This window comes from Poromitra crassiceps (genome assembly GCF_964638095.1).
Source record: "Poromitra crassiceps genome assembly, chromosome: 7".
Classification (NCBI taxonomy): Eukaryota; Metazoa; Chordata; class Actinopteri; order Beryciformes; family Melamphaidae; genus Poromitra; species Poromitra crassiceps.
The window spans coordinates 43,998,646-44,017,260 of NC_139628.1; the positions used below are offsets into that span (position 1 = coordinate 43,998,646).

General features: G+C 44.4%; 1 long non-coding RNA gene across 1 annotated transcript; it reads left to right on the plus strand.

Moving 5' to 3' along the window:
• Positions 1 to 1,841: 1,841 nt before the first annotated feature.
• Positions 1,842 to 5,136, plus strand: LOC310780185. The gene is made up of 2 exons (XR_014552910.1): positions 1,842 to 1,967; positions 2,021 to 5,136. It is a non-coding gene; the product is annotated as an uncharacterized lncRNA (long non-coding RNA).
• Positions 5,137 to 18,615: the final 13,479 nt, after the last annotated feature.

The following is an 18,615-nucleotide window of genomic DNA, read 5'->3' on the forward strand; positions in this document are numbered from 1 at the left end:
TGTTTGAAGTTGCATCAGAAATCAACGCGTCTGTTCATCACTGGCTGATGATTATCATGAAGCAGACTTCATGACAATCATACGAACTCCGCAAAAAAATATTTGAACCTCAAATCATAATGCCAAAAGACCTCAAGTATACGATGTATTAAATGTCCATACACACATGGTGCATTTACAAATCCAAGCTTCCAATCCATCTTTAGGAGATTGAAGTGATGACAACCTTCTACATAGACATACTGTAGATCCCATTGATCCCACTCGGGGGTAACTTCTTCCAAATTACCGTACCAGATTAAATGACATTAACGTGCGCTTTCGCCTCAAACAGAGACACCCGAAAATGATGACATATAATTCATGTACAACAATCACGGTGCAAGTTAAAAGCAGTCACATCTCTAGGTCTGTGCTGAAACAAATGTGTTGTGAAACAGGGTCACCTAAATCGCAGGAAATTCCTCATGGGCTGTTTATTATGTCCTCAGGTCCTTTTTATGTTGACCCACAGTCTGATCCCACACTCCCCCCGGCCGTCCTCCACTGTGTTGGACAAGGCCAGTGTGGATTTCTGCTTTACTCTGTGCAAACGCAAAATGTCCAATATTGAATTGGTCGTCTCTCTCAGCACAGCAGCATTCCCTCCCTCCCCTCCGCTCTCCATCACAGCCACCGACGCCGTGTCGCACTGACAACACACGAGTTATTGCGTCCTCCCGTCGTCGTGTCAACAGACAAAGCCACGAGACCTGTCCTCTGATCGTCATTAGGCTCGGATAGCTGTTATTGTCAACAGAGCTCAGTGAGGATACGAGATAAAGCGCGAGGGGGAAATCGAGATGAGTGAAAAGTCTGGCGGATCATTTCTATCGCGGAGTCGCCGTGTGGGTGTCAAGAATCCACTCCAACCTGCCACTCATATCCCGTCTGTGCGCTCTCATTCTCCCCGCATCCCACGTTGGAAGTGCTACCTCCAAACAGGAAATGTGAAGGCAATGAGCACGTTTTGCTAATTGACTTCACGAAGCATTACTTACAATCAACAGTAGTCGCCGCGCTTCTCATCACAAACGATGAAGTTTGTCACGGAAAAGACGGGACGGGAGTTATTTTTCTCCTCGTAATAAGCCCGCGGCTTCAAAGACCACCTTTGGCGCGGGAATACGATGCATTCATGCTGCTTTGATGCACGTACAAAACAATCCTACCTCAAGCTCCGTAGTCCTAACCTAATCTGACTCCTGAGCAACATTACAACAACAAAGAAATCCCTTTATAGTTTGGCAACTGTCTGAATGAGCGGGACACGTTCTAGGAAGTCTTTTGGGGACAGGGTCCTCAGGTCTTTTGGTTGGGCTGTCAGTTGTAGGTATAGCTGCTTTTCGTCTGACAGGGCTCGACAGCCGGCGCTCCAATAAGAATCTCCTGATGAGTTGTTTGTGACGCGCTGCTCTTCCAGGCGTCGCCCCCATCCCTCACTGCAAATCAGCATCCCCGCCACAAACTGACACGGAGAATTGAAAGTGAATTCTCTACAGGAGAGCTGAGCGCTGGTGACTAGACCGCTCCCTGGCTTTTTGGCACGCCACGTTTCAACCCGCAGATACATTGTAGCAAAACAACAAGCCGCAGAAATGATTTGACCATCATCACCTATTTAAAATTCAAGAGTCAGGTCACTGCCTCTGATCGATGAAAGACCAAATTGGTCATTGCATTAGATTAATAAAAACAAATGATATGGAACCAATGGAGAAACCCAGGGGCAGTGACCCTCTTCAATCGAATATTATTGCAGCCTGGGGGGGGGGGGGGGGGGGGGGGGCATTGTGGGCTACTTGTGAGTGGAGGTGGTGTTTGGGATGTTCAGAAGTGAAAATCAGAGCAGTTGTCAGGAAGAAGATTACAGGCAGGTTACTCGTGGACATTGTGAATGTGCTTACATGAATGACATGGGCGAGAGCGTACGCGTTGTCTACTCACCCCCATGCCAGTGGAATGGCATGGGGGTGAGTAGACGATCATTTTTGGGTGAACTGTTCCTTTAAAGCTTCGTTTGGCTTTGTTCACCATAGGATATGTTTTACATATCAGATTCAGGCTACTCCAACTACTGTATAGCAACTCGCATGTGCAGGACTACTATGACCCGAGGATGTGATTTGTAATAATTGGGCAGACTGTTGGGATGTTAGTCCCGTGCAAACCTGCCATGTGTGTAATTTGTCAAGTAAAAATTCGAGTGCCAATTTTGGTGAAGACTTTAGTCTCCTGATGATACTAATACCAGCTCAGTGGCCTTGTGGTCTGAGTGTCCGCCCTGAGACTGGGAGGTTGCGAGTTCGATCCCCGGCCGAGTCATACCAAAGACTATAAAAATGGGACCTATCTGCCTCCCTGCTTGGCACTCAGCATCAAAGGGTTGGAATTGGGTGGTTAGATCACCATATGATTCCCGAGCGCAGCGCTGCTGCCGCTCACCGCTCCCCCAGGGGATGGGTCAAATGCGGAGAACAAATTTCACACGTTGTGTGACAATCAGTGGAACTTTACCTTTTTACCTTTACTTTATGTTAATCAAAGCCACGGTTATTTCACATCCGGTCCTGTCATTTAAAATGGAAGCAGGGGTTGAATCTTGTGCTACTGGCTCAGACATGACGTTTGGCTTTGCTAAGTCAGGAAGTGACAAATTGTAAAAAAACTTCACGTGAGGTCCCTGAAGTATATTTTTAAGATTGTAAAGAATGTGTACATTAACAGTGAGCCCTGAGCGTGCACTGTAACTGGTGCACCAGGGTGTAGTGCTGCAAGCCCATCAACGTAAACAACAAAGAACATTTTTTGACAAAATATTCCACTCCTGTTTGCCTGGTATTGAGACGGGGCTGAATCTCTTTGCCTCACAGCTTCCTCAGAGTAAACTAACCCGGCTGTAGAAAATAAATGCATTATTGGAGGAAATGGCATTACTTTGCATTACGTTAATCTGACGGAGGATTGTGTGCATGTAAACAGATCTATTTGAATGTGTCAGCCTTCAGGGGGAGCCGGCTAGTCAGAGCCAGGGAATTGTTGTGCCACTACTCATTTTCAACTTTATTCCTTCAATTGCCGCAGCCTCCGGCGAGGCACACTTTCCCTCCTTCACGCTTACTGAGGGAATTGGAGAAGAGTTCAACAAGGGTAGGGGAATAGCTCAGGCAAACCACAATATATACATCTCATTTATTTTTATTGATTCAATCTTACCCCTGCAGCTCAATTAAGACTAAATTGTTAAGTGATTATATAGATGGGCCAGCTTCTCGACAGCTTTCACCCCATTTAACTTTTGTCTCCCCTCTCTGCTTGCGTGTGTTCAATTAACTGGATGTTACAAATGTGCCTGGTTATCCGCCTGGCTTCAGCTCTCACTCAGCCAAGCCATCAGCAGCGCTAGCAAACGCGCTCGTCCTCTCTCTCTCCGGACCGTATTAAACCCAAACACCTGCCCGCTCCTTTTGTTCGGCATTAACAGGGTGAGACCAAAATGATCAAATATGACCTTTCGGCGACTGTGTGCGGGAATATTGCACGTCCCGAAAGAGATGCGGACAAAAGCCGCGGTGGCGGCTAACGGCAGCGCCCAGCCCAGGTGCATAAGCTAATGCGCCGCCGCTCTACGAGTGAATATGATTCCCCGTTCTTTTCACTCTGTGCAGCCAAGGTCACCATCTGCTGTCCTCCCTTCTATGATAACGTTAAACGGCGTAAATTGAATGAATGCGAGCCGTGAAAGGAAGGCCAATTGGTTTCCAAGACCACGGCGGCGGCGGCCCCTCGTAGAAGGCTGGCTTCGCTCTGTTTAGAAAATAAACATGGATTTTATCTAGGAGGTTATTAAGTCCAGGGCCGGCACACTCCACCCCCCCTCCCCCCACTCCACAGTATAGAACAGCCCCTTTGTCGATATTATTGTTCTGCCTACCTATTGACACTCAATTACCTTGTGATCTTTCTTGGAACAGGAGCCATTCAGCTCTTAATTTTTGTTTCCAGAGTGGTGAATAAGTGAGTGTTGTGAAGCAGTCGCTTGAGTAAACAGCCCCGCTTTCTCAAATGGAATCCAGCATACAGATTGCCATATGATTGATTGTTGCCTGAGCACAACAGTGTCTGCGGACAAAAAGAATGAGGGATAATGGACCTGTTTGGTCTTATTCTTTAGGGCTATTGACGAACGGCTTTTAACACCCTGGTTCACATCTAGCACGGGCGATGAGACACGTGCATTTCAGGATGAGGGGTCTACACACACCGAAGGCAATGGCAAAGAACTAGCGGCGAACGAAGGCGGACTGTTGCGTCGCCTTTGTCGGGGCCAAAAAGTTGCACTTGAACACACCGCGAACACTACAAGCCGACGGGCAACTAGCACGTACCTTCTGCGCCTGCGTGACACCGAGGACTGTCTGCTGCGCATATACACACCTGAAACAAAGCAGTGTTTGCCTACCATTTTCACACCACTGCTTAAATTGTTTCATTATAGCTACTTCTAATCAAGAATATGTCTGATAAAAAAGTTGCAAATGGCACTGGCGTTGTCACCGCGGCCCTTGCCTCTATTCTCGTGCACTGATTTGCTATCAGCTGACCAGCCAATCAGAGGGATTTCTCTCACCGAGTGCCCAATGCCGATTCAACATGTTGGATGGGCCGACTACTGCCAGACGGCCCAGACATTGTTTATGGGCTGTGTGTGTGTGTCAGGGGTAAAGTATAGGACTGGGATCTGCAGGTATTTGTCGTACTTGGTCTCTTTCAGGTGCTTGTGCTTGCACTTAACTCAACTCAAACGATCCAGTGAGGCAATTTTGAACTGTTTGGATGGTACAAATCCCCGGGGCTCCAGTGGTCAAATCTCTTCCACTCATAGCATCACAGTACTGTAAAAGGCTTTTTCCCTGTGACAGCTGCCTACCAGACATTTCTAACATTTTATATATGGGGACAAAATGTGGATGTCATCAAGATTCTATTTATGAATGGCCATCTTTTTTACACACTGGACTAAAAAAAAAACATTTTTCTTCTAAGATGGCCATGGACACAGTCTACATTAGGATGATGGATTGATTGCGTAGTATGTTTGAGCAAAAGTGCTTTTTTTATTATTATTTTCTTTTTAGGTCTTCACTGGAGTATTTAAGATCAAAAGTATGGGTGCTTCACACAAGGCAGAATGACTTCACATTCCGGTTCTCCAATTCGACCAAATCCATATCGGAACGATTTCGATCCGAACCCCAGTTTTTGTGTGTAGCAGAAAATTGTCTGGTATAGCTTGAAAGATTTTGTAGAGATTTTTGTACATTGCAGCAAATTCCCAAACCAGATCAAATGTCCCTTCGGGGCACCCATACTGAAATTTTACGTGCATAAAACTGCTACCTATGTAGACAGAGACGAGGCCTTTGCTGCCGCTCGAAGATAGCAGGCAAGGTGGACCTCCTCCCTGTCTTCGTACGTATTTGCTTAAAAAAAAAAAATCCAGATTAATTTCTATGTCTATTACAAGCTACGCGACACGGCGACTTTATTGTCGCGTCGCCCTGGCAGCCATTTTTATGGTTCTCTCAGATCGGTCTCTGCTCGCGTGAGTAAGAGGTTTCCCGTCGTCAGGCTTTGAAATTCGTTGTCGATGTTGCGTTTTTGTGAAATCTCGCACTGGGCTGGGCCTAATCAACTGTTTTTATTGTTGTGCGTCAAGAGGATTATGTCTGTATACAGTATGTGAACTTTCTTTCTTTTTCTCTTGACTATTATAATGGGTTTTAACCTGTGGAAAAAATGTAAAGGAAAAAAAGCTCAAAAAGAGATTGAGACCAAATAAAATGTAACACCCCTGACATGGAATTTGTATGTAGTTTTTCTTCTTAGGTCATTTGCCATTGTGCTCCTGCGTTACATGGCTGGCTTGCTGGGGGAAGCTAAGCAGGTCTGGCTCTGGTTAGTCCTTGGATGGGAGGCCATCTGGTGCGGGAAGTGGTGTCGGAGGACCAGTAGGAGGTGCTCTTCCCTCTGGTCTCACGAATAATCTCTCCAATGCCCCAGGGCAGAGACAGGGACTCTATCCCGTGAGTGAGCTCCGTCCTTCGGATGAGACGTTAAACCGAGGTCCTGACTCTCTGTGGTCATTAAAGATCCCATCGGCACTCTTTGCAAGAGTAGGGGTGTCACCCCGGTGCCCTGTCTAGATTCCCACAGAGGCCTTCCTTCAATAACGGCCACCTAATCATCCCTCGTTATCTAATTGGCTCTTTCAGTCCTCACCTCTCCACCGTGATAGCTGATATGTGGTGAGCGCTCTGGTGCAAACTGATTGCCATGCATCCCCCTAGCCTGGGTAAACCCAGCCCCCAGTGACCTGCTCTCAGGCTTACCCTGCTCACGAGTCACAGTGACTGAGAACTCTGAGAGCAGGTCACGTGGGGGCTGGGTTTACCCAGGCTAGCATCCCCCAGGAGGGTGCTACACATCCCCCAGGAGGGTGCTACACATCCCCCAAGAGGGTGCTACACATCGGTGGTGGATGAGTTGAGTCCCCCCCCCCCAATATGTGAAGTGCTTTGGCTGCCCTGAAATGTGCTATATACTGTAAATGCAATCAATTATTATTATTATTATTTTCCGGAAGCGCTCTTAATGTGTTACAAACACCGATCGTTAGGTCGATTGTTGTCTTTAATAAGTTACTTTCATCAGCTATTAACAAACTGCAGCAGATACTGCTTTGTTTTCGCGTGTAGAGTTAAGTATCTAAGTATATATAGCTTATAGCTATCTTGGACTGCTGATGTTGGTGGCCAAGATTGCCCACTAAACACTCCCATATATCCTACTTGTAAAGTCACCAGGAGGTTGATGGGAACATTTTTCCCCCCGTCATCATCTTGTATTCAAGGTAAATCCAGTATGACATGAACGCCACGTGTGCTGCCAGGGAAGCAGGGAGAAATATGCTATTATTACCTTCTGATGACACCTCTCCATTTCTCCTCCATACAACGGAAACAAGCAGGGCTCACTCAGTCCAAATAGAGTGTGTGTGTGTGTGTGTGTGTGTGGGTGGTGTGCGCGTGTGCGATGAGACCTGTAGTGTGTGTGTGGTGAGACCTGTGTCTGTGTGTCATCTCTAACTCTGCTCTCTGGGCTGTTAGTGGCTTGTCGGAGGGCGCTGTCTGTTGCAGGTTGTGACTTGCCGTCCCAAGGCACGGAGCATCATTCATTGTGGAAGCCATCTGCCCGGTGAACAAGGAACTTTAAGGGACAACTAACTCTGCTCTATCTGGAGTTTGGCACTGAAATACTTAAGTGGCTATCTGCCATGTGGACTATTTATTTATTTACTTTTATCTCTATTTCATTATGACTATTATTATTACTTTAAATGCAATTGCATTTAAAGTTGCAGCCCAACATAGTCCAAAACAGCTAAGCTGTTTGGCTGGTAATTGTCTCTCTGTGCATATGTCTGTTTTTACTTATGCCCCAAGCCAAATTGCCTTTTTGGATTAATAAAGTTGTATTGGATTGAACAAAACCTAATAGTAAATATCCAGCCTGCTCCCCAGAATAAAACAACATTGTGTTTCTGCAATCCACAGATACTGAGAATATCAACATTTCTGAACAAAATGTACATTGAATATCACGTATCTAGATATCAACATTATAGAGTCTGCTTAGGGTTGTCAAACGTATCGATAAGTATCAATACTAAAAATTGTAAACCGATAAAATACTAATTTGCATTTTTTCCAGTGCTTTCTCTTAATGAAAAATCAAACCATACTATTGATTTTCCCTTCCTATCTTTGAGTGCTACCTGTTCCTTCAACAAGCTCAAAGTGTTCTAATGGCTGAGAGCAGGGGTAATCTATCGATATTTTCCTGGGTATCGGTATCAAAGTAAAAAATTCTAGTATTGTGACATCCCTAAATCTGCTATTGAAATAGTGCTGTGGCCAGTAAGGGTGTTCTGGTTGAGGTGGATCGAGGGCAAAACACCCAGGGTTTTCCAAAGTCGACATTTCAACCGTAAGTCACATTTAACGTTTTTGTTATTGCCTAACCCAAACCATAATCCTAACCAACCAAGTTGTTTTACTTGCCTAAACATAACCAAAATTGTAAAACTTTCAAATTAACCAATGTTTTGTTTCAAATTTACGTTGAGATTGTACATAGCCCTGGTTTGCAGACACCTAAAATACCCACATTATATTCTGGCAACTAACTGGCTTACAAATATCTGTCAAGAAAGGTGTACCTCCCCTCAAACTTGGGTCCTTTTGAAGGATGAGAGGAACAGTGTGTGTGTGTGTGTTGGGTGGAGACTTGACTACATTGCACTTTACTGCAGCTCTCTCCCCTCTCATCAGTCAGGTGGAGAACACAGAGAGAGTGGGGAAGGAGCAGCGTCAGCGAGGACGTGATGGAGCAACGCCTCGCCTGCCTGACCCTCCTCTACCCCGGCCCGGGCTCAGCCTCCTGTTGCCATGGACACTGTGAGCCAGCACACTGCACAGCCGCTGCACACAGGCAGGCAACTGCCCAACATAGACTATTATTAGTGGTTGGATTTGATTTGATTTGAGAAAATAAAATAAAATAAATCAAAAAGGTGAAGTGAGCCAATACCCCTTTGCGTGTGTGTGTGCCCTTATGACATCACTTTTGTCGTCATCACTGATGACATCATCACTGATGACATCACATCATTAGCTAATTAGCCTAATTAGATAATCCGTCAGGTCACCCGCACGGGTGCCCTTTACACACCCTGAAGGTTTCAGCCAGATCGTACTTAAACGGCATAGCTGTGGCCGAACACAGAACTTGAAACATCGCCCACATACTCAATTTGATATAGAGATAGTATCAATTTGTCTTATTTTAGTGATTTTAAACTCAGACATTCTCTACATTGTCACCAAATCATGCCTCAACAGATCATTTTCAGCATGATGTAAACTTACTGTACAGAGCTTAGCGTGAGGTGTTGATGTAAACGTACTGTACAGAGTTTAGCGTGGTGTTGATGTAAACGTACTGTACAGAGCTTAGCGTGAGGTGTTGATGTAAACGTACTGTACAGAGCTTAGCGTGAGGTGAAACGTACTGTACAGAGTTTAGCGTGAGGTGTTGATGTAAACGTACTGTACAGAGCTTAGCGTGAGGTGTTGATGTAAACGTACTGTACAGAGCTTAGCGTGAGGTGTTGATGTAAACGTACTGTACAGAGCTTAGCGTGAGGTGTTGATGTAAACGTACTGTACAGAGCTTAGCGTGAGGTGAAACGTACTGTACAGAGTTTAGCGTGAGGTGTTGATGTAAACGTACTGTACAGAGCTTAGCGTGAGGTGTTGATGTAAACGTACTGTACAGAGCTTAGCGTGAGGTGTTGATGTAAACGTACTGTACAGAGCTTAGCGTGAGGTGTTGATGTAAACGTACTGTACAGAGCTTAGCGTGAGGTGTTGATGTAAACGTACTCTACAGAGCTTAGCGCGAGGTGTTGATGTAAACGTACTGTACAGAGCTTAGCGTGAGGTGTTGATGTAAACGTACTGTACAGAGCTTAGCGTGAGGTGTTGATGTAAACGTACTGTACAGAGCTTAGCGTGAGGTGTTGATGTAAACGTACTGTACAGAGCTTAGCGTGAGGTGTTGATGTAAACGTACTCTACAGAGCTTAGCGTGAGGTGTTGATGTAAACGTACTCTACAGAGCTTAGCGTGAGGTGTTGATGTAAACGTACTGTACAGAGCTTAGCGTGAGGTGTTGATGTAAACGTACTGTACAGAGTTTAGCGTGAGATGTTGATGTAAACGTACTCTACAGAGCTTAGCGTGAGGTGTTGATGTAAGCGTACTGTACAGAGTTTAGCGTGAGGTGTTGATGTAAACATACTGTACAGAGCTTAGCATGGTGTTGATGTAAACGTACTGTACAGACCTTAGCGTGATGTGTTGATGTAAACGTACTGTACAGAGCTTAGCGTGAGGTGTTGATGTAAACGTACTGTACAGAGTTTAGCGTGGTGTTGATGTAAACGTACTGTACAGAGTTTAGCCTGAGGTGTCATAATCTGAGTCCCATTGCAGAAAATCAGATCAGGCTCCCACTAGTCGAGCTCCTCCATTCCCCTAAAGACAGGTCTTATTAACATTAACGAGGAGCTGGGATGAAGTTTTCTCTGTCTCTCTCCCCAGCGAGCTGCCTTTGAAGTGCGACAACGTTGAATAAAATCAACCCTGATATTTGTTAAAGCTGTGTTCAAATTTGATTGTAATCCCGAACCCTTGATAAAGAGTGCTTCAGATGTACGCTGCCTCATTTTTTTTATTTTTTTTTTGCACTTTTATTGAATTGATGTGGGAGTTGGGGAATTGTCAGTTCTTTAGCTTTTAATTTTCGCTTTGAAATTGATAATTGACACTAGAGAAACAAGAGAGAGGGGGCTAGTTTAGCCTTGGGGTGAGTTAAGGCATATGGAAAGTAGAAATAGAACAATTGAACATCAAATATGTGATTTTCATCGAATCAACAGGCCCGTATAAACTTATATGAAAATGTTCTACTTAGGGTCAGAATTAGGGTTTTCAAACACAATTTTGGGTCTACCCACTAAAGTTATACTACTACGCTGTCTAAAATTTGAAATGTGTATTGTTTTTTAAGATGGAAGCTGGTGGCTCAAGTTGCCCCGCACAGTCTAAATGCCTATCTCTATTATGTCTGATGATGTATGATTTTGAAACCACTAGAAAGCATTAAATCCTCACACTTTAAATGTGTTATGTGCCAATCTGATTTGTGATGTGTTCACCCAGCCAAATTACACAGAGTCATTTTGAGGCCAATGGAACAAGCCAGTACTTTGATAACATTGGCTTCCAACACATTGACAAAGCTGTTCCTGGTGGTGTCTGTGAGAGTCTGGAAAAACCAGGACATCGCAAGCCAAGTACAATACAGCTGTCTCAACTTCCCTAATCATGTACTCCCTCGAATAGTGCATGTTAGTGCTTCACTCCAGAGTCCAGTGCAGATGTCATTGAGTGGATATTGTTGCTATTATTTTCAAGGGGTGTCAATTCAGTGAAGTCTAAACTATGGGAATGTCCCTGTATCCGTATCATTTGCCACGCAAAACGTCAAAACCTGCTCATACATTTCTGGAGACAAGTGAATCCATGACTGATGACTGACAAGATATCATAATTTGGTCAATATGATATTTTTGTTGTTGTTGTAGGTCACCAAACTATCTGTTTAGAGGGAACACTGACTGCTCTTGAATTCTCCCTTTCCTTTTTCTTTTCTTTCTTTTTTATCTTTTCTTTATCTTTGCTCTCCTTTATAATGATAATAGAGATTTGGGCTCTCTTAAGGTATCATAAGTGCCACATCTTACCCTAAACAATTCACTCCTGTGTTTCTAATATCTGATCTGTTATAAATCTGTTAATTTTGATATAGCCTAACCTAAGCTCATAGAATACTGAAGGCGATCATAGGCCTCCCACTGAGACAAAAAAACAGCCTTTTTTCAGCCTCTGATTTTACTGTAAAAAACAACAAAATGCATTTCCTCTCCCCATGCAGCAGATTCAAGAGAACACCCAGGTTATTTCTTCAGGTGTTTCTACCCATGTCGCCACCAGAGGGCAATGTGTCAGTATGCACTGCAGCCACCTCCTGTGGCCAGCTGCTGCCTCAGATCATAATCACATGAGCCTTTTCTGCATTAATCTATTCAATTTGTTACCGCCATAGGCTGCCATTTTGCCACCGTGGATTTTTGTCATACACACACACACACACACTCTCTCTCTCTCTCTCTCTCTCTCTCACACACACACACACCTCTGGCACAGGAGGCAGCAGCTTGAACAGCTTAACCCCTCTCTGGTTGCTGGATGGAACACTGTTAGAAGCAGCGTTGCATGGTGGGACTGGCTAATGATGTTTTTAGGGAGAGCGAGACGTCCCACCGCAAAGAGCCACACATGTAACAGAGGAGCTGTGATTGACAGATTGAGATCAGGTAAATTACAGACAAAAGGCCTTTATGGGAATGTATCCAGCATTAGAATACTACACCGTCTTTACCCCGTATCATAACTTGTGTGCAGTGCCTCTTCGTCCCGTCTGGATTTGACGTCGGCTCGCTTGTTTAGTGATAGGGCTGTTTGCTGCATCCACCGTCGCGGTATCGCGACAAGTTTATTGAACGTGTTGCGTGTCCAAATTCAACCAAATTGATTCCTGCACTTCCTCGGGTCCCAGCAGCGCACCTGACAAATGAAGTCGGTCGGAAGAACGGCTCTCGAGATATGCAATAAATACACAGACAGACAGACATACATACAGGCAGAGATACAAATTGGTAGAGATAGAACAAGCATCAGCCAGAAGAAAGAGAAAGGGGAGCATGAGAAAACGTTTGGGATCCCTCTGTCATTCTCAGTAGGATATTGTTCAGCGGCTTTGGTAAAACAATATTAGAAAGGCCTTCACTTCAGAGCTTCTTCTTCTTTGGTAAAACACAGTATTAGAAAGGCCTTCACTTCAGAGCTTCTTCTTTGGTAAAACACAGTATTAGAAAGGCCTTCACTTCAGAGCTTCTTCTTCTTTGGTAAACAGTATTAGAAAGGCCTTCACTTCAGAGCTTCTTCTTCTTTGGTAAAACAGTATTAGAAAGGCCTTCACTTCAGAGCTTCTTCTTCTTTGGTAAAACAGTATTAGAAAGGCCTTCACTTCAGAACTTCTTCTTCTTTGGTAAAACAGTATTAGAAAGGCCTTCACTTCAGAACTTCTTCTTCTTTGGTAAACAGTATTAGAAAGGCCTTCACTTCAGAGCTTCTTCTTCTTTGGTAAAACACAGTATTAGAAAGGCCTTCACTTCAGAGCTTCTTCTTTGGTAAAACACAGTATTAGAAAGGCCTTCACTTCAGAGCTTCTTCTTCTTTGGTAAACAGTATTAGAAAGGCCTTCACTTCAGAGCTTCTTCTTCTTTGGTAAAACAGTATTAGAAAGGCCTTCACTTCAGAGCTTCTTCTTCTTTGGTAAAACAGTATTAGAAAGGCCTTCACTTCAGAACTTCTTCTTCTTTGGTAAAACAGTATTAGAAAGGCCTTCACTTCAGAACTTCTTCTTCTTTGGTAAACAGTATTAGAAAGGCCTTCACTTCAGAGCTTCTTCTTCTTTGGTAAAACAGTATTAGAAAGGCCTTCACTTCAGAGCTTCTTCTTCTTTGGTAAACAGTATTAGAAAGGCCTTCACTTCAGAGCTTCTTCTTCTTTGGTAAAACAGTATTAGAAAGGCCTTCACTTCAGAGCTTCTTCTTTGTTAAAACACGGTATTAGAAAGGCCTTCACTTCAGAGCTTCTTCTTTGGTAAAACACAGTATTAGAAAGGCCTTCACTTCAGAGCTTCTTCTTCTTTGGTAAAACAGTATTAGAAAGGCCTTCACTTCAGAGCTTCTTCTTTGTTAAAACACGGTATTAGAAAGGCCTTCACTTCAGAGCTTCTTCTTCTTTGGTAAAACACAGTATTAGAAAGGCCTTCACTTCAGAGCTTCTTCTTCTTTGGTAAAACAGTATTAGAAAGGCCTTCACTTCAGAACTTCTTCTTCTTTGGTAAACAGTATTAGAAAGGCCTTCACTTCAGAGCTTCTTCTTCTTTGGTAAAACAGTATTAGAAAGGCCTTCACTTCAGAGCTTCTTCTTCTTTGTTAAAACACGGTATTAGAAAGGCCTTCACTTCAGAGCTTCTTCTTCTTTGGTAAAACAGTATTAGAAAGGCCTTCACTTCAGAGCTTCTTCTTCTTTGTTAAAACACGGTATTAGAAAGGCCTTCACTTCAGAGCTTCTTCTTCTTTGGTAAAACACAGTATTAGAAAGGCCTTCACTTCTTCTTTGCCATGTTCATTTGCTGCAGTAGCTTCTCACTAATAAAAGCTTCCCTTTTGCAATTCGCCACAACATGCCTCACCTGTCTCCGTGCCAAATGTGCCAACTCTGTCTCTGTTTTGTCTTTGATCCGTATATTCTTACCTCTGTGTCGTCCTCTCGCCTGATTTCACGACTAACCTGCCTCCGCCGTTAGCCGGAGCGTGGCCGAGATAGCGCTGTGAAGTGGAGTGGTGTACAAACAATTACACAGCGCAACGCCGCCACGAAATCTGCCGTTTTTGTGGTGCCCGATAAGAGGAGCTGGAATAAATGTGCCGGCGCGCATGAAAGACTTGAGCGAGGAGAAGTGTTTGCAGGGTACATATTGCAGTTGGCCTTAGTGTGCATGAGTACAGAACAATTACATGCTTCATTGTTGTGACAAAAACAGGCCGAGACAGCAGCTATTCGCTGCTACTTCAGCTTGAGAAGTCTCAAACACTGGGGGGGGTGCCGCGTCTATGTGCCGACAGACCGCAGTGCAGACAGGTCGCAATGCCGATAGCCCACAAGCAGAACCAGCTGAGCGAGGCGGCGTGCAGCGTGTCGGTGGAGCTAACCTCTCCCAGCCACCACGCCAAACCTAACCTCCCCCAGACCCTAACCCAAAACCTAACCTCTCCCACCCCCCACGCCTAAACCTAAGGTCGGCATTGCGGGTGGTCGGCATAGCGGATGGACACCAACGCATTTCCCATCAAACAATTGTGCCGCTCTCACGTCTAGGTATAAAAACCAACCCTTACCTGAGCCAAAAACGTGAAGTGAAGACGCTAGCCGATGCGCAACATCCTCTTCTTTTAATGACATATAGTTGACTCTTCCAAATTGTTGCATAAAATCCACTTTTCTGTCTTTGAAAAACCAAAAATGTAGGTGCAATACCATTTCGGAAGTGTGGGGGGCATTAGTGAGTAACAGTGAGTCGTCGTTCCGGGTTGCTCCAGATGAATGATTTTCAAAGACAGAAAAGAAAGGGGCGGGGAAGCCTTATACCGGACACACAATGTTGGAGGGAGGGATGTCACGATGGAATGACTAAGTCAAATACAAAAGGAAATCAAAGACGGCAGAAGAAGTACAAGTGGTGGAGGAGGAGGAAGGGGGTGAGAAAAAAGACAAGAAATATGTTGTTATATATAATATATCTTGTTGACAGTTGAACTGTCACTCTCTCGCCCTGAGTTTTCTTCCGCACTCCAATACTGTAAACGAGCAGAAATATTAAGCCCAAACATGTGGTGAAATATGAAGATCTCCTCACCGCCAGTGGCTGCAGCGCTGCGGAAGGGCCAGTGTTGCGGTTCATTTGTCTCCCCGAGGCTCCGTCCCGCGGGACCCCAGGCTCCACATCCTGATTCATGAGCGGTGGTGGCTAACCGCTGGGTACACAGTACAGTGCGAGCTGTTATACTTACAACCTTAATAAATGGCGTTCTTAAGAGCCATTCATAGCCTGTCCCGAGGCGCGGGGGCGGAGGGAATGATGACGGATGGGCTTTCTTTGCCGTGGCTCATTTCTTATCCAAATGAAATCCGGGAAGTCCATTCATCCCCCTTAAGAGATAACACATTGGTTGAGTTGCTGGCTGTACATACAGGAGACTTCAGGAGTTGACCCACCTCGCTGCTGCTGTCTCACTTTCTTTTCTTTCTCTAGCCGTTAACTTTCTCTCCTCACATTCTTCTCTGCTATCTGGCCTTTTCACAAGTATCAGTTTTTAGTCTGTTTCTCTGTCCGAGCCACATGATTAAGTGAATTTAGCTGCACTAGGCAAGTTTTTGTGATGTGAAAATGCATCCATCTTATCAGACTATCAAATACATTGGGGCTGCAAGGGAGAAGAGAGCCCCCCTATTGTCCCAGATTAAATTCTGGAGTCAGGTAGGGTCACTGCCTGGAGGGAAACGTTCTCCGCACACAGGAAATGATGCATCAAAATAGAGAACAGTGGGTTTGAAGGGAGTTTACTTCAGGCACACTTGCATCGAGCCAAGAACACCGAGCAGTTTCCACCCACACTGGGTCTTGGTCAGGGTGTGGCTGCAGCCGTTCTTGTTGATTTTTTAACTTGGATATGCCCGAACCAATAACGGCATTTGACATCCTCGGGTCAGTGTGAGTGTGCCTGAAGTGAGCAGATCGTAGCACCAGTGGAACGGCATTCCATAGATTGGGCCACAAATTCAAATTTTCTGTCACCTTTAGTTTTCAGCCTAGACTCTAGAGGAACAGCTAGTAAGTGACCTGCTGGTGATGTAGGGATGAAGTAGATTGCTGATTTACTTTAAAAAGTAAAATAATTCAGGATTATAATTTAGAGTAAATTCTCTGTCTGTCTTTCTTTTCTTTATTTTGCTGCAGATATTCTGGGTCTTTCTAATGGATTGTAAAGGATAGGCAAAAAAATAAGCCTTGGCTTCAGGATATTCCTTTTTTCGGTCATTGATTGTATGAATTTTATTTGTGTGAAATGCTTTGATATGTACAATTGTACATGTATGATGATGTTTTCCCACTGTATAATCACACAAATTGTTATGTTTTGTTTATGGTTCATTATAACGTATGACCGAAAATAAACCATTCATTCATTCATTCATTCATGTAGGCAGGTGCCTGACCATGCAGGGCTCTATACAGTATGTGAAAACAAGAACTTTAAACTGGATCTTATTTGATTGGAAGCCAATGTAGCTGTGCTAAAATGGGAGTAATGTGACATATATTTACTGGACCTGGTCAACAGCCTCGCAGCAGCAGGGCCGTAGCCAGGGATTTCGGGCGCAGCAGCATTCTGGATCACTTGTAGACAGTCCAGAGATGACTTGCTAAGGCATGTGAAAAGAGAATTACAATAATCCAGGCGAGATCATACAAAGGCGTGAGCAATCATGTCGAGCTCCGCTTGAGACACAACACAGACTTTTGGAAAGTTTGGAAATGTGTTGATCAAAGCTCATAGCCTGATCAAAAACTACACCAAGAATCCCAAATTTACACCACACGGTTGAGGAAAGAGTGCAACCTTGGGAACATTATCGTCCGAAGCAATAATAAGGAGAAGATACTGGAGAAGATTGCTGGGCATCCAGTCCTATTATAGCAGTCGGACAATTGTGCACAACAGAAAGATTGTCAGTTTTATCTGGCTTAAAAGACATGTGCAGCTGAACATCGTGGGCGTAGCAGTGATAAGAGACACCTATAAGGCTGTCGGGTGTCGTTTTCATTGTGAAGCCCTTTTGAGAGTGCGGCTGCGAGGGAGTTCGACTAACACATGGGACAAGGCCAACAGGATCTCACAGGCCACACGAAAAGAGCAGACATCCAGATATTGCTCCTCTGAGCATACGCCATAGTTAATTCATCATAAAACTTGGGTTTTGCATTATCTATTTGAAAGATATTAGTACCTCGATAGTGGTTCTCGATACAGTGATTGGAAAGTGACAGGTAATTTGGTTTCCGTTGAATTCAATTACGTTCGGGCTGTTTGCGGCTACAAGAAGCGCACTCTGTCACAGTGTGAGTGTTGCGACACGTGGAAGCTTAGCGTGGAAGGATTTGACAATTATACTGTATATTCTAACACGCAATTACACTATCCTGTCGATGAATCTTCTTCTGCCCGTCCCGTCATATTTTACGCCATGTGGATCTTGCATGTAGGCCTATACTGTACATCTGGGAGTGATGTTTCTGTAAATGAGGTCCCAGAAGACACGGTCGGTGTGAGATCCTGTGTGAGATCCTGTATGATGATGGTGTGCCAATTTACATATCTAATGACAGGTAGGTACAACGTGAAGAAGAACGGTTCGCCGACTGTTAAACGCTGTTAAAAAGTAAATATGGTAGAACAATTATAGGCATGTCATTCCACTTTAGTCAGGTGCTTGTGAATGTTTGAATCGCGCCGTGAACCAAACATCAAAGACTAAAGAGAGTCAGAATTCATCCAGGGTCTTTATTCAGCATGCATAATGAGCCAGGATTTACATAGACTGTGGCGTCTCAGTGGCTGCTGGATTCTAAATTCTATCAGCCACTGATACTTTTTTAGCATTTTGTAATCACACGTTTGTCTCGCTATAAAAACAACAACAGCAGCAACAGTATCCGTTTCTAATCCTCCCTCACACCACACGCACACTTCATGCACAAACGCACACACACACGCACACACACACACACACACGCACACACACACACACACACACACACACACACACTTCAAATGCACAAAAACAAAATAGACACCCAAACAGCGGTGCACTGTAGATCCATTTTAAGTCAGAACCTTAACAGTCTTTAACATCAAACTTTAACAAACGCAGAACTGTAATCATAGGTCAGACCAAGCCCGATTTTAGCCTGCTACATTAGGGTGGGCTGGTAGGGGGCAACTTTGGCGGTAGGTTGCCAGAGGTTGTCGGTTCAGGGATGGTTGCATTACAGTAGTTGCATTATATTCTAATTTATAAAGAACGATTTGAAGCAGGGTGTAGAAGCCATTTCCAGAGTTAAGTGGAATGGGAAGGCTACACCAAATAGTTCAAATAGGAGTCAGCCACTTACTTGTGACAGGTATGGGAAGGT